The sequence below is a fragment of the Meles meles genome, chromosome 4, assembly GCF_922984935.1.
Source record: "Meles meles chromosome 4, mMelMel3.1 paternal haplotype, whole genome shotgun sequence".
NCBI classification, from domain to species: domain Eukaryota; kingdom Metazoa; phylum Chordata; class Mammalia; order Carnivora; family Mustelidae; genus Meles; species Meles meles.
In genome coordinates, this window is record NC_060069.1 from 113914635 (window position 1) to 113936134 (window position 21500).

The 21500-nt window shown below is 36.9% G+C and overlaps 1 pseudogene; it reads right to left on the reverse strand.

The window, feature by feature from the left end:
* Positions 1-396: 396 nt before the first annotated feature.
* Positions 397-1167, reverse strand: LOC123940748 (annotated as a pseudogene).
* Between the last annotated feature and the right edge of the window lie 20333 nt (positions 1168-21500).

A 21500-nucleotide genomic window follows, 5' to 3' on the forward strand; every position in this document is an offset into this window, starting at 1 on the left:
CCCCAACCTCCCACCCCTGACCCTTCAAAACCCTTTAATTTATTTTTTTAATCAAACAAAAAATTTTAATAAAGCAAACTGCTCATTCAAATGTGATCAAGGAACAACTCAAAATACAGAGCAATGAATCTTGGAACACTGCATCAAAAACTAATGATGTGTTTTATGCTGACTAACATAACACAATAAAAATTTTAAAAAAAAGAGCAAGAAAGATAAACATCTCATTGGCCAATAAATTATTTTAATTTTCTCACTATATGAAACTCAAACTTTCCACTTTTAGGAAAGGTTAAGTGTAACTTCAGTAGACAACAATACAGAAAGCTTTTATCACCTACTAGTTTCTTTAGTCAATTACTTCTAGCTGTCTCGTCTCCATTGGGATAGATGCATTTACAGAACTAGCTGTGCTTGAGCCTTCTTTTCAAGCAGCTTTGGCTCTTCAATGCACTTGGCAATTGTCTCCTTTTCCTGCTGTGCAGACGTGGTCTGCACCACATGCTTCTCCACCCAGTTTATCATGTACCCTTGCTCCTTTTGATGCACCATGTTCGGCACAGAGATATGACAGTGCAGGAAATTCTTCACCTCATTGTATGCTCTATGTAGCTGTTCTGGTAAGTAAAACTCCAGTGTCATGGCAGTCTTATTCATCTAGACATCAAAAAGGTAATAGCACTTTTAAAGAAGGGCCTACTGTGACTTCTCCATGTCATTTGCATCCAATCTCTTTGATGGAAGCCTGTTTCACTTCTAGTTGAGCAACTTTTTGGTCATTGAGTTTATTAACAAATTCTCCAATAGAAGTACCAAAATTTTTTTTGAGACACTGTATTTTTTAACTATATAGATTAGTAACCCTATTGTTGACATAGCAGAGAAAGGGTCTGCTGTAACCACATACATTTCTATGGGAAGAGGTATTGGCCCAGTTCCAAGCACATTAAGGTCCTGTTACCCCAGTTTTGGGATGAAGGAATTGAAAGAATTCCTAAGGGATCAGTCCCCAAAGAACTTTTCCTCCATATTCAAGAAGAGGTGGTATAGGGCAAGACTTGTTTACCCTGTGTGAAAGATCCTTATTGCCTGCAATACCCCTGGACCAAGGAGGGCTGGGTTTTTTAGACAGGGGGTGGCTGTAGAAAGTGCCATCTGGGACGGCATAGTCAGCAAGGGTCCATGCAGTAGTCAAGAACCAATATTTTAGTTGTTTGTCAGTTATATCTGTCAATTCTACTTTTTAAAAATAACTTCATTGCTTTATTTGTATCTATCTAATTTTGAGTGCATTATTCATTTATTCTCACTTTTCAAGGTTAATATTTTTAACAACATCTAAAGCAATAACCCAGAAGTTTGGCCTATAGGGATCTAAATTTTATTTTGCCTAACTAATATCTTACATATTGGATTTTATTATTGATATTTTAATTATGTAGGAAATTTTTTAAAAATATGACTTTCTTCCTTTTTATATCTTAACTGAAATCCTGGGATGTTTACTGTGGTCTCCCTGTGGGTGGGTCATGAAGTCCAACTTCTGTCTCTCTAGCACTGACAGACTCCTGGAGTCTTGGCTTTACACTTTGGCATCTCAGTTAGGGTTTTTTGTTTGGGATTTCGAGTCTCACTCTTCATTGGAAAGACTTAGGAGTTGGAAATTCCTTAAGGGCAAATTGCTGCTGCATTGTGGGTTATCCTGTTGTTCTTTTCTCCCTGTTATGTTTTGTCTCCTTTGGTCTGTGTCTCTCCAGCCTGATGAAACTGCTGTAAGCCACACTCTACCACTTGTGTTTAAAAATGATGATCCAAATTACCAGTGCCTCTGTGAACAGCTAGTCATCGAAGTGGGTTCATCTCAATCTGCCCCTCTTTTCTGTGGGGTCTTTGCCCCTCAACTCCTGATTTTCTTAGTTGATCTCTAATGCCTTCACTGATGCTTTCAAACTTTTAAAAAATGTGTCTGACTCAGCTTTTATAATTGGTTTTGGCAAGAAATTGGTAATGAGAATACAAGATTTTCCTTTTAATACATTCTTTTCTTATAATATTCAATTCCTTCTTAATTTAAAGCTTAGCCTTTATTGTAGTTTATTCTACTTGAAGCTTATTTCTTGACTTATGTTTCAAAGCTCTGTTTTCTTTCAATTTTATTAAAAATACAAAGTTGATAATTTCTAAAAAATATCTTTGGTTTCTTACAGTAAATCATTTTATGTGTGTGCCCTGTATCCCTAAGGGACTTCCTTTCTTTATGTTATTTAATATTGTTTTACTCATTCTTGAAAGGGAAGAAATTTCCCCAGATTCTGTGTTTGGAAAAAGTAATTTAAAATTTCTCTGCATCCCCTGTATTCTCCACTTGGGTGTGGAGTTTTTTATTTTTTTTTTTATTCATTCAAGGTTTTTTATTCATTAAACTGAAGGGAGTTGTTTTTATTAGGTATCTAACTAGCCAGATTTCCAAGGTCAATGAATCATTGGTTTAGAATGGCTCTGTTAGAGCATCTGTCTTATAGCTAAATTCACTGACTCAGAGGGAATTTATTCCTGAATCCTTAGAGAACAACTGTGGTTCTTTTACCAGGGTAGTCCTTGAGAAGTAACAATCCCAAATGTCCTGGTTTCCTTGCCTCTTCCTTTATTTCACCCATACCTTTTAGGGACTTCATATTAAAAGATGCAATGTAATTCTGCTTATGTGTCTTTATAAGTTACAACTACCTTGGACTACAGAGGACTATAAAAAAAGAGACTTTGGGAAGGAGAATGTCTTAAAAAGTGTTCTTGGATTGTAGAGGAGTGGCTACCAAGTGTGGGATAAGAGAAAGAACAGAGCTTTTATGTCCAGCAGTGCTGGGTTTTAATACTGGTTACCCCACTCTCAAGTTACTCAGTAGTAGAAAGATCTAAACTTTTCTCTATGGTAAAACTAGTATGACAATATACTCTCTTGAAAGGATGATCTAGGGACAAACTAACAAACATAACAAAACTAGCATGCTCTTGGTAAAAAGAGAGTGCTCCAAATACCAGCTATTGTTACTAATTTTATCATTATCATTATTTTAGTAATCATTACTAACTTCATTTTGGATATAAAACTCTTGGAGAAATCCATGTATTTTGTACATTAAGCAAGGTTCTGTAATATTTCTAATTTGGTGAGGTTAGGGACAGGCTCACATGAAAACTAAGGCATGGCAATGAAAAAAAGGAGTCTTGTGGGAAGTTGAGATTTAGGCCAGTCTTTGCAATATCAATAATGCAGCCCAGTCATCTAGGAGGCCGGGGTTTCCACATCAGAGCCTGTAGCCTGTACTATGTCCTGTTATACTTCTCTATGTCTCCCAAAGTTCTGTTGTCTCTGCCATATCTAGACCTCATTTCATTTTTTAAAAATTTATTTTATTTTTTTATAAACGTCTAATGTATTTTTATCCCCAGGGGTACAGGTCTGTGAATCTCCAGGTTTACACACTTCACAGCACTCACCATAGCACATACCCTCCCCAATGTCCATAACCTCACCCCCCCCCGACCCCCCTCGCCCCAGCAACCCTCAGTTTGTTTTGTGAGATTAAGAGTCACTTATGGTTTGTCTCCCTCCCAATCCCATCTTGTTTCATTTATTCTTCTCCTATCCCCCTAACCCCCCATGTTGCATCTCCATGTCCTCATATCAGGGAGATCATATGATAGTTGTCCCTCTCCAATTGACTTATTTCACTAAGCATGATACCCTCTAGTTCCATCCATGTCGTCGCAAATGGCAAGATTTCATTTCTTTTGATGGCTGCATAGTATTCCATTTTGTATATATACCACACCTTCTTTATCTATTCATCTATTGATGGACATCTAGGTTCTTTCCATAGTTTGGCTATTGTAGACATTGCTGCTATAAACATTAGGGTGCACGTGCCCCTTTGGATCACCACGTTTGTATCTTTAGGGTAAATACCCAGTAGTGCAATTGCTGGGTCTTAGGGTAGCTCTATTTTCAACTTTTTGAGGAACCTCCATGCTGTTTTCCAGAGTGGTTGCACCAGCTTGCATTCCCACCAACAGTGGAGGAGGGTTCCCCTTTCTCCGCATCCTCGCCAGCCTCTGTCATTTCCTGACTTGTTAATTTTAGCCATTCTGGTGTGAGGTGATATCTCATTGTGGTTTTGATTTGTATTTCCCTGATGCCAAGTGATGTGGAGCACTTTTTCATGTGTCTGTTGGCCATCTGGATGTTTTCTTTGCAGAAATGTCTGTTCATGTCTTTTGCCCATTTCTTGATTGGATTATTTGTTCTTTGGGTGTTGAGTTTGCTATGTTCTTTTTAGATTTTGGACACTAGCCCTTTATCTGATATGTTATTTGAAAATATCTTCTCCTATTCTGTCAGTTGTCTTTTGGTTTTGTTAACTGTTACCTCTGCTATGCAAAAGCTTTTGATCTTGATGAAATCCCAATAGTTCATTTTTGCCCTTGCTTCCCTTGCCTTTGGTGATGTTCCTAAGAAGATATTGCTGCGGCTGAGGTCGAAGAGGTTTCTACCTGTGTTCTCAAGGATTTTGATGGATTCCTTTCTCACATTGAAGGACCTCATTTCATTTTGAAGGCAAGGTGACTTTTGAGTCACCTTTTGAAGGTGACTTCAATTTATTATTCCAGCCAGAACTCAAACCATTTACTCTCAGTTACTCCAAGTTACAATCATACCAGTCAGTTGTGATATTCCTTGAATATTTTAACTCTTTTCCTCATCTATGCAGATTTTCATACTATTTTCCCAGACTGACCAGGCTTGAATGTCTTTTCTCATTTGTTATTGTCAACAGTAATTCTTCCTGCTTCATGAGTCAGCAAAAGTATCTTCTTCCTAAGAGCTCTTCCTTTACTCCTCATTACTCTTAGGATTTCTGCATTTTGGAAACATATGTGCTATTCTTCACCCTCCAAGGTGTAATTCTTTGGAATTGTGTCTTATTTTTCTTTACATTTCCTGGCAATGAAGTACAATTTTTGTACTAGGAATTTGGTAAAGACCTTAAAAATGAACTCCAGTATCTTAATTAATGATAATGTTTTCATTTAGACACTACTGGTATAAAAGATTATACTTAGACAAACAGGAAAGAGCTACTTAAAAAAAACTGTTATAATTATATTTGCGTGTATAGTCAACTGTGAGTAGATGCTTATTTAAACTAATATTGCTTTCATTTCTATGGTCCCAGTCATAATCACTGAATCAGAGTACTACTGTTATTAATCATAAAAGACTGAGTACCGGGCGCCTGGGTGGCTCAGTGGGTTAAGCCTCTGCCTTTGGCTCAGGTCATGATCTCAGGGTTCTGGGATCGAGTCCCGCATCGGACTCTCTGCTCAGCAGTGAGCCTGCTTCCCCTCTCTCTCTGTCTGTCTCTCTACCTAATTGTGATCTCTCTGTCAATAAATAAATAAAATCTTAAAAAAAAAAAAAGACTGAGTACCTCACACTGCACAGAATATCTCTAAATTTCCTTCATAAGATCAAGTAAGCTTTTTCTAGATTTTTATGCTCTACTGGAAGAGTTGTTAAATGAAGTACTCATTCTCTTCCTTTCAGAGTTAACACCTTTTTAATCTTGGTCTTGGTGAATGATATCACTGAGCTTTCCAAGTCAGAAACTGTAGTGTTTCATCCAGTCTTTTCTTTCCTCTATTCTATTTATAAGCTCTATGTAAATCTTCCAATTCATTTAAGTTTCAAAATAAAATACAGCTCTTCTATTTGGTCATTATCTTTTCTTTCTTGGAATGAGTAGCAATAATTCCCAACTTATATCTCTGACTTTACTCTTTCCACTCTACTCTGTCTTAAAAATAGTTGAGCATTTAATCAATGCCAGTTTTCAAAATGATTATTCAGTAATTCACCATCTATGTGATTTGAAAATCTATTACATTTAAGTGGCTAAAATTACTTAATTGAAACTTCTCAGCTTTGACTTAATTGATCTTGTCAACCTCATCTTGTACTATTCCTTTCCATGTAGTTCAATTCCAAGAACACAATGGATCTTTTAAGACTCTGTTGACCTCCTTTGCTGATTCTCTGCCTAGAACACCTTTCTTTGCTGGCAAGTTCCTACCCACCCTCTAAGATCTAACAAAATATTAATTCCTAGGTAAGAAGTTGTTTTGTCCTCGGGGCTTTTCAGCCTTTTGCTAATGTTTCTTCAGTAGTTACTGCATGGGTAGTTATTTATTTGTTATCTTTGTCTCCCTGGAGTATAAACCCTAAGAGAGCAGGATTCCTAAATTACTTGTCTTTGTAACCTCAGGGACTGTACAGTACCTAACAATGGTAGGGACACAAATTGCTTTTCTTAACTCTGGCTCTAAAATTTCAGCCACATGTTTAAGGTATAAGGAAAAGGACCCTAGACACAAGTTAGGAGACCTGAGTTCTAGTACTGGGTCAGTTATCAACAAGCTGTATAATCTTGGGTGTATCACTTCATCTCATTTGTGCTTTGGTTTCCTCATCTGTACAGTGAGGAGATTGGACTTGATGTTGCCTGGGGATCTTCCTGTTCTAAAGGATGACAATTCTAGGTGAGGAGGTTGATGCATTGATTTGAACATATCTGCCAATGATAATGTTCTAGGATACATTCTTAATTTATAACTCTTCATTTCTAGCCATCCACTTATTCTGATTTAATGAATTTGATTTCAGAGTGAGACATTAAAGGTTCACAGGGTTAGAGTTAGACACGTGAGCTCAGAAACACATGGGGTCCTCACTGTACATGGTGCACACAAAAAAGCTTTTAATTAAACACATGAAATGTATTAGTCACATGCTCTTGAGAAAACTATGAAAAGGTCCCATCCCAAGCCCAGATGTGCCCTTGGGAAGGACTGGGCCAGCAACAGAGGAGGAGGGGTGAGAATTTCAGCTGTGATTATTCCCATCTGTTGTCTTTGAAACAAACAAACAAAATAAAGTTCCTTAAATGAACACTAGACATGGGAAAAGTTATAAGAAGCTGATATCAGACTTGGACTAAATTTGTAAAATATCTTCATAGTCCTAAATTTTGAGATGGGATTTTAGATTTCAGATTTTGTAAAAGTTGCAACTGCTTACCACTTCTTTTGTTCTTTGCTCTTTGAATTCATTTTATGCTTCAGTGATAAGTCTAGAACATACTGTATATTATGGTGGATAAATCTGCCACATGGAGATAAGCTTGATCAGAATTTTTCCAAACATAGTTTTGAACACATAATACATTGATCCAAACATGTATGGGGAACAGGGATACCAATTTTCTTAATTCATTTAAAGATCAGAGAATAATTACAAGTAGAGAGAACTCAGGTAAAGGCATATTAATCAATTTAGCTTCAATATAAAGAGAGACACACAGGTAGATTTTAAATTATTAGTTACTCTGTTACATGTTCTGAATGGCAACAGAGTTTCAGATAGTGTGTACTCTCCATGAATGTTGGCATTAATAAATAACTGAAGGAACCAATTAAATTCTTATAGATATGTTAATAAAGTATGCAGATGATGTCTGGAGATTGTTAAAGACTGAGGTGCTAAGAACATTTCGCTCTGATTTAAATTTCTAATTTATTGTTGTTTATAATTTGGGATCCTTCTGTGAATTTATATAAGTCCAAAGAAGACAGCTCGTTTGTGCTTAACCTTTCTAATGTATTTAAATGTATTTAATGTAACATATTTAAAAAGTCTTAATGTATTTGTTCTACATAGTTGAAAAATATCATGAAGCTTAATAGCAAATAATAATTCCTCTGAGATATTTTGAACTCTGATTAAATGTGGAATCTTTGAATATTTTTAAACGTGATATTTAGAGACATCAATATATTAAAAATAGCAACTAAATATTGTATTTTCTTCATGCAATTAGATTAAAAAACACTTAAGTACAATAAGTTTCCTTTTCTAGTTCTGTCTAATAGTCAAATTTAGAGGCTTCATTCATTACAGCTGTAGAGAATCACACTAAAAGCTGTTGTATCAAGTTATGGGAAATGTGAACAATTTCAAATAAATTAGGGTATTCTTTCCAAAGCCAGTTTATAGGAAGGATAAGGATCATAATTTAACTACTGAAGTAATTTTGTCCTTGTTTGTTTTTTCTTCTTATTGTAAATCTGAGGAAATATGAAACAATTTGTTTTTGTACATAACACATGCTTGCATGTGTTCCTATGGGATATCTTAAGTCAAGAGAAAAATCTTTGTATTTCCGGGGACAAAAAATATGCACATCCCTGGCACAAAATGTGCTGAGTGAGTGGACCAATAAATGACCAATGACTTCAGTATTTCCTGCTCTGCTGGACCAATGATACCTCTCCAAATGTCATCTTTTAGAAGTGATGTCTTCCAAACTGAATCTGATAAGGAAAGTGCCTTTCCCAGCACTCAACTATAGAATATTTGGGAAAATTTGAAGGAAAAGCAAGAATTCTTTTTCTCTCTCAAAGTAATTACAAAATTAATGCAATCTCATTCATAGTTCCAGAAGGATTTTTCATGTAATGAGACAGATCCTAAAATTCATATGGAAGGATAGTGGTCAACTCCAAGGGATACTGTTCATATTTTGTTCTATGGAGAAGTCACCTATTTTAGCAGTACAAAGGCCAAAAATAGTCAAGAATTTTGAGCAAGGACACAAATGAGTTCATCTGTTTTGCTAGATACCATGACTCATTATAGAACCATGGTATAGAATTGGTGCAGGAATGTACAATGGAGCAGAAGACAGAGCTGAGAGAAAATCCAAGCATATACCAAACCCTTTTAATAGAGGTGGTATTAAAATCATTGGGGAAATCATTATTGAGTGGATGGGTATGCCAATTGACTCTCCATATGGAAAATAGAAAAGTAGATCTCTATCTCATATTGCATATCAGAATGTAAAAAAAGAAACTTTAGAACATTCAGAAGTAAACATAAAAACATTTTAAAAAAAGAAGTAACATAAAGAATATCTTTGTGAACTTGGGGTAAAGAAGAATTTCTAAAAGAAAAGATAAATACCAAAAGTTATGGCAGGCGAGAATTCTACCACTGAACCACCCATGCTATACCAAAAGTTATGAAATAAAAGATGAACTTGTCTAAATTAAAACAAATCCCTTACAACAAAACATAACACAAAGAAATTTAAAAGTCAAGTGATAGATGAAAAGAAGAGATTTGCAACACGAAGAAGATTAGGATCTGGAATAATGGATAATGAATAAAATAAATAAAATAAATACAAATAAATGATGACATCTAAGGCAATGTTTATATCTCAAAAATGGCTATTCAGAAACAGAGCTTATCTGAACTATATGGGTAGCCTAAAACTACCCATTCAGTGATATTTTTACGTTTTGTAGAAGACTCAGGTTAGAATTGGTTAGAACAGCATAATAAACAAGTGAAATGATATAAAGTTAAATATAGATTATGTATTCCTGGGAAATGACCAGAAATTGCAAGCGCTGGTTTTATAGAAAACAAGCCTTCTAAAGATTATTTTAGGGGTGCCTGGGTGGCTCAGTGGGTTAAAGTCTCTGCCTTTGGCTCGGGTCATGATTCCAGTGTCCTGTGACTGAGCCCCGCATCAGGCTCTCTGCTCAGCGGGGAGCCCGCCTCCTCCTCTCTCTCTCTGCCTGCCTCTCTGCCTACTTGTGATCTGTCTGTCAAATAAATAAATAAATAAATAATCTTTTAAAAATAAAAATAAATAAAAAAATAAAGATTATTTTAAAAATACCGAGATCAGTCAGTTTCTCATTGGGAAACTGGTGGCATATTAAAGTTAGGACAATTCAAGGATGATTTATTAATCAAAAGACTAATTATAAAATATGGAGGGAAATAAGAGAGGTATCAAGGAAAAGTACAAGAACCAAGGCTAGCAGGCCCAGAGCTCTGCCCCTTTCTAGGTCTTCAAAGTAAGGGAAAGGACATGTTTTTGGACATAGAAGAAGAAAATTATGAGGAGAAGGGATCCTTGAGAGGAGCAACCACCTTCTGTTCAGTGATACAACAAAACTGGGCTAATGTTTAAGAGAAAGAGCCAGAGAATAAATACCCCAACCTCAGTTTCTGTCCTTCCTCTCATCTCCTGTTAGACTTTCAGAGGCTGACCCTAGCAGGAAGCCTGAGATCAAGGCATTGGGGTATCTGGTCCACATAAGTCAGCTTTCCAGGGCAGAAACTAGGCTGGAGTAGGAAAGGGAGTGTATCTGAATGTAGAAATGGAAGATAACCAGCAACAGAAACAATATTGTCCATGATCATATTGTGAAGATCATGAATAAAAAATGGTATTTGGTAGCTTGGAACAAGCTTCTGAGTGTATTAAACAGTTTCAAAATTTATCTGAATAGAAGTGGAGATATCTGCTTGAGAAAACTGTAAATGATGTAAAAAGTGGCTCAAAGATGACAAACCCTGATGTTGGACATGCTTATTAGAAATTTGAATAAAGGGGCACCTGGGTGGCTGAGTGGGTTAAAGCCTCTGCCTTCGGCTTGGGTCGTGGTCCTAGGGTCCTGGGATCAAGCCCCACATTGGGCTCTCTGCTCAGCGGGGAGCCTGCTTCCTCCTCTCTCTCTCTACCTGCCTCTCTGCCTACTTGTGATCTCTGTCTGTCAAACAGATAAATAAAATTTAAAAAAAAGAAATTTGAATAAAATTGTTTAAGAAATGTAAAGGAGAAAGCAATATTTTAAAAATATTTTATTATGTAATGTATGATTAAGATATGCATTTGAAATGGCATTAATATGAATGTCACACAGATATTTCATGATTTTATCTTTATGCATAAATATTTTTATATTAAAGTTGTACAAAACATTTTGTATGTTCTCATTGGGAGCAGTGGGAGAGATAGCCTTATATCTGGGTCACCTTATGGACAGACCCATATGGTAAGTAAAGAACTATGGAGAAAATGACAAAGAAGTATAAAAGTGGACAAAAGATATGAACCAGCAGTTCAAAGAAGAGGTAAGCCAAACAGACAATAGACATAAAAACGATGCTTAACTTAGCTAGCAATATAGTAATCAGGGAAACTACTATCAGGGAAGAAGATTAAAATGAGTTACTATTTCATACCCTATTTGACAAATATCAACTCAGATGTGTGTAAAAAAGATCTCGACCACTGCTGCTAAGAGTGTTGATAGTTCCCATAACTTTTTGAGACATTTGCTAGTGTCCAATGAAATAATAGTTTAAGACTCTCTTAACCTAGATCTAGAATGATCTAGGTTGATCTAGAACCTCTTGCTCATGTATATAGGAAAATATGCAAAATATCTTCATTGTGATATTTTTGTAATAGTGAAAACTGGAAGATATTTAATTCTAAATAAGAGAGGAATGAATAAAGTATAATTTTTAATACATTAGAAAATTAATAGCAATTAAAACAAATTAGAGCTGTACATATCAACATAGAGAAATCTTAAAATCAAAGATGGATGAAAAAACAAGTTTTAGAATGATTCATATTGCAGAATAGCATTTACATATATTAAGCCCAAAGTAATGCTATATATTGTTTTTATATTCATAGATGTAGCGTAAAACTTGGATTGGAAGCGGTATACGCCACACTCCTCTTAGCATCTGACTCTGGGTAGGAAGGGTGGGGAGGATGGGACTAGACAGGTATTGGTAGCATGAAAATATACAATGCTTTAGCTTGAAATACCTGGATATTTGTTTGTATTCTGATTAGATTTAGACTCCATTCCTTTTATGTCCTGAAACAGTCTGAACACATTTCCAAGAATTGTAAATACATTCAATACAGGTTTTATTATTTGGAAGCAAATGGAGATTTGTGTTCTTAGTGCTGTGATTTTCAGGGCAAGTTACAAAACTGTTGATTGAATGATTATAACCATTTTCTATAATTTATTCTTCCACTATCCTATAGTCCAATAGGAGGACTTTAAATGGAAGAAATTGATCTCAGCTAATGGAGTAGTAGGAAGACAAATATAATTGTCCATATGGTTAACTGAGAGCAGATTGTTTAAAATTGATGAGTCTTCTTTTTACCAGTATAAGAGGTGACATGCTTCTAAGATGGCAACAGTGTTTAGGAAGAACATGAAAGACTTGACCAACTTTTCAATTTGTATTGTCAATTATATTGTGATCTATTTTTGATTAAATATTCAATTTACCTGTATTCAAGTATAATTATCACCCATAAGCAGAAACTGAACAAATATATTTTTAAATGCCCACCACCGTTTGTTAAATATGTGCACTCACTCTTGTCCCCATTTCCCGTACATCTGTTTTTATCTGTTAGATCCGAGCTACCATGTTCTCTTCCAGTTCAGTTGGGTTTTCTGAGAGCTCTATTTGAATTGAATCCTTCTATTCTGTTCCTTTGTAATTGTATGGCGCATTCACTGTGTATTCCCCATCTCTTTAGATAGTTTTACATTCTTACAAAGTTCTTAAAATTCTTACAAAGTTGTAATAAATGAACCCCTCCAGCATTTTCCCCCATTTGAATACTTCCTACCATTTACACTGCTGCTGTAATCATTGCATTATACTGGATATATTCAATTTGTACATACTGCCTTTTCTGGATTAATTAACAAGCACTGTGGCAACTTGCCAGAAATACGTGACATTATCTTGGGGACAGAAGTACTAATACACTATTCACTAATGATCCATCAATTTCTATTTTCAACCCTTACCTCTCCTCTGTGTTACTGCCTTTTCAACAGACCATTTGGATGTCTCTGAGTGAACGACATTCCCCTTAGAATTATTCCTCCCACCATACTTTCTTTTTTTTTTTTTTAAGATTTTATTTATTTATTTGACAGATGGAGATCACAAGTAGGCAGAGAAGCAGACAGAGAGAGAGGAGGAAGCAGGCTCCCTGCCGAGCAGAGATCCTGATGTCGGGCTCGATCCCAGGACCCTGAGATCATGACCCGAGCTAAAGGCAGAGGCTTTAACCCACTGAGCCACCCAGGCGCCCCTCATACTTTCTTTTTAATCAGTGGCATCTCCTTCTGCCAGCATGTGTAAGTTGGACTGTCACCCAGTTCTAAGATCTTATTCCTCATATCAAATTTTTTCCCGCATATGTCAATTTTGCTTTCTATGTATTCTACAAATCCACCTGGATTCAAGCCACATACTCTCACTAGCCATCTGGACTATTGCAGTAGACAGTCTACTGATCTCTCAGCTCTTTCTCTTGCATCCTTTGGTGTATTCTGTACACTGCATCCAGAGGGAGCTTTTCAAAGATGCCAAGGCAATCATTTCACACACACTGAAACCCTCAACCTCTGATTGCTAATAACCCTGTTCACAGGCTAAACACCAACATCCCTTATGTGACCTGTAATGCCCTATAAGGTGTGGTCCCAGTTTCCCCTAACAGCCTCTGCTTCTCCCACACTATTATATAATACCCTTTCCTTTTTATTCTTAGTGCCTAAATTGCCTTCTGTCATACCCTACTCTCTTGCTGCTTCCTTAAAGTTTTTCCTAACCTTCCTGAATTGGTCAAATCCTCCTATTATTAGTTTTCAGAGCACTCAGGTCCTACTGTTTCTTAGCACCTAGCACAGTGGTAACATTACATTTATTTGATTCAAGTATTTTTTCCACTAGACCCACACTGTCCATGCATTAACCACTAGCTTAATTATTTAAATTAAATGAAATTATAAATCATTTCTTAATCCCACCAGCTACATTTCAAGTACTCAAGCATCATAGGCAGCTAGTAGCTACCATATTGGGCAGTGCAGAATAAAGAACATTTCTATCATCACAGGAAGTTCTGTAGGACAGAAGACACCGTACTCTAAGTTCTTCCAGGCAGATACTCTTTCTTTATTCTTTTTTATTCTGTCACCTTTCTATCTTTGTCTTTGCATGTATTCCCAGTGCCTAGCAACATGTCTGGCCCATAGGAGATCCTCCAAAACATTTATTAAGCAAATGAAAAAATGAGACAATGAATAAGAACCTCAGAATCTTGAGAGGACAAAATAGAGCAGTCAGGAATGCCCCCCACTGTGAAAACTTTCTCTGAGGTTGGTATTTGCATACCTTGTCTTCCTGAAGCCTTAGTACTTTACGCTCATCCTGCGTTCACTTAAGTGACCTATCTACACAAAGCTTTGTTTTGTTGTCTCAAAATTTTACTTGGCAAAACATGGTCTGGAGATCCTTCATGAACATTTTGTGAGAGTTCTTTGTGGAAATAAAAATGTATCTGGTTGAGACAGTATACATGTTCACAGATGTTTATCAGATTTCAGCAGTGAAGGATTGTCATGTTTGTGATGAGTTCTTATGCCTACAGCAATATGCCAAATGCTGTGAGGGATCACATTTCTTGTTTTACTTTGTTTTATTTTAGTTTAATTTTACCTTTTGTGAAGGGGAGTGTTAATGATATATAGTCTAAAAAACAGTAAGGAGGGGCTCTGGTTTCACAGAAACTATGTTAAAGCTGCAAAACACCACAAAAGTTTCTAGTGCTTTAATTGAGGGAGAAGCAGGGGTGCCTGGGTGGCTCAGTCAGTTAAGTGTCTGACTTCGGCTCAGGTCATGACCTCGGGGCCCTGTGTTGAGCCCACTTTGAGCTCCATGGAGGCATCTGCTTGTGCCTCTCCCTCTTCCTATGCCCCTTCCCCCACTCACACACATACACACACACTCTCTCTCTCAAATAAATAAATAAATAAAATCTTTAAAAAATAATTTATGGAGAAAAAAATTAAGGCCCATGGGCCAAATCTAACCCCTTGCCTGTTTTTGTAGATAAAGTGTTATTGGAGCAAAGCTCCACCCATTCATTTGTTCATATATTGATGTTTTCACTATAGCAGCATTGAGTAGTTGGGACAGAGACCAGGTAGGACACCAAGTCTAGAATATTTACTACCTGGCCCTTTACAGGAAAAGCTTGCCTACCTCTGCTTTAACTCCTATAGTAGCAAAAGTTTCTTTTTTGGGGGGACATGAGGATGAAATCATGGACAGCAGGTGTGGAGTAAGCTGCCCCTTGCTATGCTGTGTAGATTTAGATGTTGGTGTGAGACAAACAAGAAATTGGCCTGAAAAAAGATAATGGGTCAGTCAACATGCCAAAGAGAGATGAACGCTGGAAAATGAGAGGCTCTGGAAGTGAAGCACATGTGTGTAGGCTTTGAAAGAATGTGGGTCCTAAAAGGCAAATTAGAAATGGAGAAAACTTTTATTTATTTTTTTTTTAGAGTTTAACACTATTAATATTTTGATATATTTTTCTTTTTTCTATTTTTTTTTTTACACAGACAGATCAAGCTGAATATATAATTATATCATTTAGGTTATCTCATGTTACAACATGAAAAATTTCCCCAAGTACCAAAGCATTAACAACAACAAGATCTCTAATTAGCTGCAGAGTATTTTTATCATAGAGCTATATCATATATTTTATGTGACCAATCCCTTGTTATTGGACATTGAGGCTTTTTCTGAATTTTTTTCTTTTGCTATTATAAACAAGGGTCACAAATTCTCTTTTTAAAATCACTGTCTGGGGGTGCTTGGGTGGCTCAATCAGTTAAGCGTCTAACTCTGGATCTCAGCTTAGGTGTTGATCTTGGTATTGTGAGTTCAGGTCCTGTATTGGGCTCCATGCTTGGTGTGGAACCTACCTGAAAAAAAAAAAAAAAAAGTCAATGTCTAACTTTTAGGTAGTAATGTGCACAAATTGTAAGGTTATATAATTTGTTGAATTTTCATATGTGTATTCACCTATGTGACATCTAGAGTGATTAATTTTTCTCAGTTACTCTGAATAAGTGGAAGTCTCCAAAAAGAAGCCTTTCAAGAACTGATGCTGGTGGTTTTTGGCTTTCACCAAAATTAGAAAAATTCTGTGTCACAGGCCTTTAATTCTTTTCTTAAAAATACATTTTTATTTAAATTCACTTAATTAACATATAATATATTATTAGTTTCAGAGGTAGATGTCAGTGATTGATCAGTCTTTTTTTTTTAAAAGATTTTATTTATTTATTTGACAGATGGAGATCACAAGTAGGCAGAGAAGCAGGCAGAGACAGAGGAGGAAGCAGGCTCCCTGCTGAGCAGAGAGCCCCATGGAGGGCTTGATCCCAGCACCCTGGGATCACGACCGGAGCCGAAGGCAGAGGCTTTAACCCACTGAGCCACCCAGGCACCCTGATCAGTTTTGTACAATACTCAGTGCTCATTGCATCACATGCCCTCCTTAATGTCCATCACCCAGTTACCCCATTCCCCATGCCCCTCCCCTCCAGCAACCATCTGGTTTTTTCCTACCATTAAGAGTCTCTTATGGTTTATCTCTCTCTCTAATTTTTGTTTTGTTTTATTTTCTCTCCCTTCCCCTATACTCCTCTGTTTTGTTTCTCAAATTCCACATATAAGTGAAATATGATAACTGTCTTTCTCTGATTGACTTATTTCACTTAGCACAATACCCCCTAGTTCCATCCACATTGTTGCAAATGGCAAGATTTCATTTCTTTGATGGCTGAGTATATATATATTTACATTGTATGTATACACCACATCTTTATCCATTCATCTGTTGATGGACAACTGGACTCTTTTCATAGTTTGGCTATTTGTGGACATTGCTGCTATAAACATTGGGGTGCACGTGCCCTACATATCTATCTTTGGGGTAAATACCCAGTAGTACAGTTGCTGGGTGGTAGGGTAGCTCTATTTTCAACTTTTTGAGGAATCTTCATACTGTTTTCGAGAGTGGATGCACCAGTTTGCATTCCCACCAACAGTGTAGAAGAGTTCCCCTTTCTCCACATCCTCACCAACGTCTGTCATTTCCTGACTTGTTCATTTTAGCCATTCTGACTGGTGTGAAGTGGTATCTCATTGTGGTTTTGATTTGTACTTCCCTGAAGGTTAGTGATGTTGAGATTTTTTCATGTGTCTGTTGCCCATTTGTATGTCCTCTTTGAAGACACTTCTGCCCATTTCTTGATTGGATTATTTGTTCTTTGAGTATTGAGTTTGATAAGTTCTTTATAGATTTTGGATACTAGCCCTTTATCTGACAAGACATTTGCAAATATCTCCTCCCATTCTGTTCGTTGTCTTTTTTTTTTTAACTTTTTAAATTAAAAAAATTTGCATTTATTTGTTTATTTTTTATTATTATGTCCAGTTAGCCATCATTAGTTCTTGATGTAGTGTTCAACAACAGAGAATGCCTTTATATCAACTGTTAGGAAACAATCTGACAGCTGGGCCCAAGAGGGAGAAATGAAGTCAGAAAAACTCTATGAACAGTTTCTGGGGAAAGTCAAGAGTGAAATCGTTGTAAAGAGATTAGATTTGAACTAAGACTGAGAATATCCTGATGTAGATAGAAGCTGAATCTAGTAGAGGCAGAGAGGTCCGGAGAGCCCATTACTTGAGGCTCATATTTACAATTTTGATTTTACCTCTGCAAGAGGTTATATATAACATCAGTGAGCAACACTGGCATGTTTGAAAGAAGAAAATGGTATTTAAACTTTAAAAATGTTTGACCGTGTGCGTGTGGGTGTGTGCAAATCTAGGAAGCCATGGAAAATACAAGTGACAAGCCCAGTAGCATAAACTTGGCAGCCAGGCCATTTTTGTTCAAATTTTGGCTCTGCCATTTACTGGCTGTGTGATTCAGACAAGTTACTTAAACTCTCTGTGTCCTGATTCACTCAGCTCCAAAGTGAAGATCATAATACATGGTGGGTGCTTCTAGGAGTCCATGAAATACTAGTGGCCTCCTTCTCTCTTCCCCTTTGACTTGCCCTGGCTAGAAGTTGAACTAGATACAAACTTTGGATATGACCTTAAAATGTCAATTCATATGGGCACCTGTTTCTGACAGACTATGTAAGTGTCATTAAAGAATTCATGTCCTTTAAATTGGAGGATATTAAGTTTGTCAGAGGAATGAAGATGCTTTTTTTTGGATATTTTTCCCCCTTTGAACAGTTTGTAAAATAGCATCTGTGTGGGAGTTGCATCTCATTGACCCAAATTCCTACCAGCAAAAGAGCATACTACTGGGCAGAAAAGAAAGTGAAAGGGTTGGTAAAGGTGGGGGAAACACCAACTCATGCAGGCAGTTTTTGTTTGTTTTAAAAGTGTAGTGAAAATATATAATATAAAATTTACTATCATAACCGTTTTAAGTGTACTACTGAGTAGTTCTCAGTACATTCATATTATTGTGCAACTAATCTCCAGGACTCTTTCATCTTGTAAAACTGAAATGCTATACTCATTAAAGAACCCCCGTTTTCCCCTCCCCCAGCTTCTGGTGACCACTCTTCTATTCTACTCTCTGTATCTATTAGTTTCATTCCTCTAGATACTGCATGTAAGTGTAGTCGTACAGTATTTATTTGCTTTTTTGTGGCTGACTCATCTTACTTAATATAACGTCTTCAAATTTCATCCGTGTTGTAGCATGTGTCAGAATTTCCTTCCTTTTTCAGGCTGAATAATATTGAATTTTATGTATTTACCACATTTTGTTTCTCCATTTACCTTTGATAGACTCATGGGTTGCTTCCACATTTTGGCTGCTGGGAATACACTGCTATAGACATTGGCACACAATAGACAGGGTTTTTATGACATTCTTCTATGGTGTGGCTTCCTTGGCTCCATGGCCCCCTTGGTCCCCAGAATATTAGAAGAAGTTTGGGCTCTAAACCAGGAAGACTGGGATTATAAGAAGATTTACTCCTTACAGGCTCTGCAATCTTGGGCAAGTACTTAAATTCTCTGACCTTGTTTCATTTTCCGTAATAAAAGAACAGTGATATTTAAATACAGAGTTCTTTTAGGAGTTAAATTAGACCATGCACAATGTTTGCTACATTGTAAAAGTTCAATAAATTCATTTTCCTCTTTACATCCAAATGTGCCATTTCTTCTCAGATCACCCACAAATATCTCCTTCTTTTTTTTTTTTTTTTAAGATTTTATTTATTTATTAGTCAGAGAGAGAGAGAGCACAGGCAGACAGAGTGGCAGGCAGAGGCAGAGGGTGAAGCAGGCTCCATGCCGAGCAAGGAGCCCGATGTGGGACTCGATCCCAGGACGCTAGGATCATGACCTGAGCCGAAGGCAGCCGCTTAACCAACTGAGCCACCCAGGCGTCCCATATCTCCTTCTTTTATTCTTGTTTTATTACAAGGAGAGCCACAAACATATCCATGAGGCCGAAGGTTGGCTTGAGCATTAATATTTAAAAACAAAAATGTGCTACAGGGATCCTAGGAGCATTGAGCCAACCTTGCTTAACTAAACAAACACTCCTTAGAGTTTCAGGGTTCTTTTGAAAAAGCATTGAACTATGCAAGAAGCCTTATTATCCTAAGTTGCCTTTCTTACTTAAAAGCAGGAAGTAGGGGCACCTGGGTGGCTCAGTGGGTTAAAGCTTCTGCCTTCGGCTCAGGTCATGATCCCAGGGTCCTGGGATCGAGCCCCGCATCGGGCTCTGCTCGGCAGGGAGCCTGCCTCCCCCTCTCTCTGTGCCTGCCTCTCTGCTTACTTGTGATTTCTGTCTGTCAAATAAATAAAATCTTTAAAAAAAAAATAAAAGCAGGAAGTAGTATTTCTCTTTTTCCAAAATAATTTTAGATATTTGAATTCAATTCAACACAAACTTTCAGGGAATGCCGAATTTGACCCACATATGTTCCCTGAGCCTAAGTCTTTTGGGTCCACTTATTTGACCCTGATCTAGTAAAGAAAATAAGACCTTTACATGTTTATGTTGGCAGCAAGTGTTTAATTTCATTTTCCTTTGGGGAGTGTCATTGACATAAATGCTTCTGTGTGGTACACCTTAAAGAACATTACAGTATGGTGACTATGCCAGTAATGGTCTGTTTACTTAAACTCAATTCAGTGGTATAAATATTACTTTAAAATGTCAGCAGAAATGTATTTTTAAATATTTGGAAAAGCATACAGAGAGAATTTGTGATTTTAGATCTTGGCAAAAAACTATAAAGAAATAAGGTGCCAGATATGCTGTGCTGGAAAAATTAGCTTAATGATTATTTTGTTTTGAGAGAAAGAAAATTAAGAGAATGACTTGAACTTTGAGGAGGAAAAATAATATAGAATAAAAGAAACTTGGTAGAAGTGACATGAAAATTGGACGGATGGATACAAATGATACTTGCTTCTAAAATTCCACACATAAAAGAATGTAAAATAGCATTTCAACATCATGATTCAATCTGACATTAGCTAGTACTAAAGTGGGTAAACATACATGAGGTTATTTATTTTGAAGTTCTTTTAACTATTGAATCAGAAAATTAGGTTAGATTTTTTAAATGTTTTGCTTTTGCAAAAACAAACTCACACAAATATAGATCCTGGTCACTGTTGGATTTTTATCGTGTGTGAATGTTTAGCATAACATGCTTCCAGAGTGAGTTGAGGAACCTAAGAAGTGTTCTGAAGAGCTCTGGGAGTTTTTGAGTGTTATCTTCTCAAAGGCAGAAGAGCATTTCAGTCTTACAGGATAAGAGTGAAAACAGGGCTAAGGTGAGCAACAGATGGTCCCAAATTCAATGACTCCTATAAAGTGTTGGGTTAAAAAAAAGTTTGAGTCTTTGAGTCTATCATTATGTGAGTAGAGTCCATCACCTACCTTGACATGGTGGACATTGAAACCAGGAAGCAACTGAAGGTGTTAAGTCAAGGCTTTCAGTGCTTATTATCTTCAGAAGAAGCTGTGGTGCCAGGTATTGGGGGTGAGACTGCTAGCATGGCACTGGCAGCATTGCAGTCACTTAGTTGTAAGGAAGTTTCATTTAGATCTATTGTTGTTGAGATCCCATGTAGTATTGTAAGTCACATTTCCTCCATTTATCTAAAATAAATGTTTTTTTAAAAATATTTATTTATTTTAGAGAGAGAGAGAGAGAGAGAGAGAGAGAATGAACACGAGTGGGAGGGGGAGAGAGAGAGGGAGAGAGAATCTGAAGCAGACTCCATGCTGAGCTCAGACACTGAGGCAGAGCTCCATCTCATAACCTTGAGATCATGACCTCAGCTGAAACCAAGAGTTGATTGCTTAACTGACTGCACCGCCCATGCACCCCCAACATAAATGGTTTGAGTGATTATTGTTTTCTGAGTAGTATTTAAGACTTAGCTTCTCAAGATTAGTAAGTATACAATTCCTGCCCTCAAGAATCCTGAATTCCCAGAATTAGTAAGTGCACAGTTCCTACCCGCAATACACAATTCTGCCTGTTCAGTGGTGTGTACAATGTTCAGTTGTGTTCACTGATGTTCTCACTATCAAGATAGGGACTAAAGTCAAATGATGAGTGCACACCTGAGAAAGACAGTCCTTATATAAGGGGCC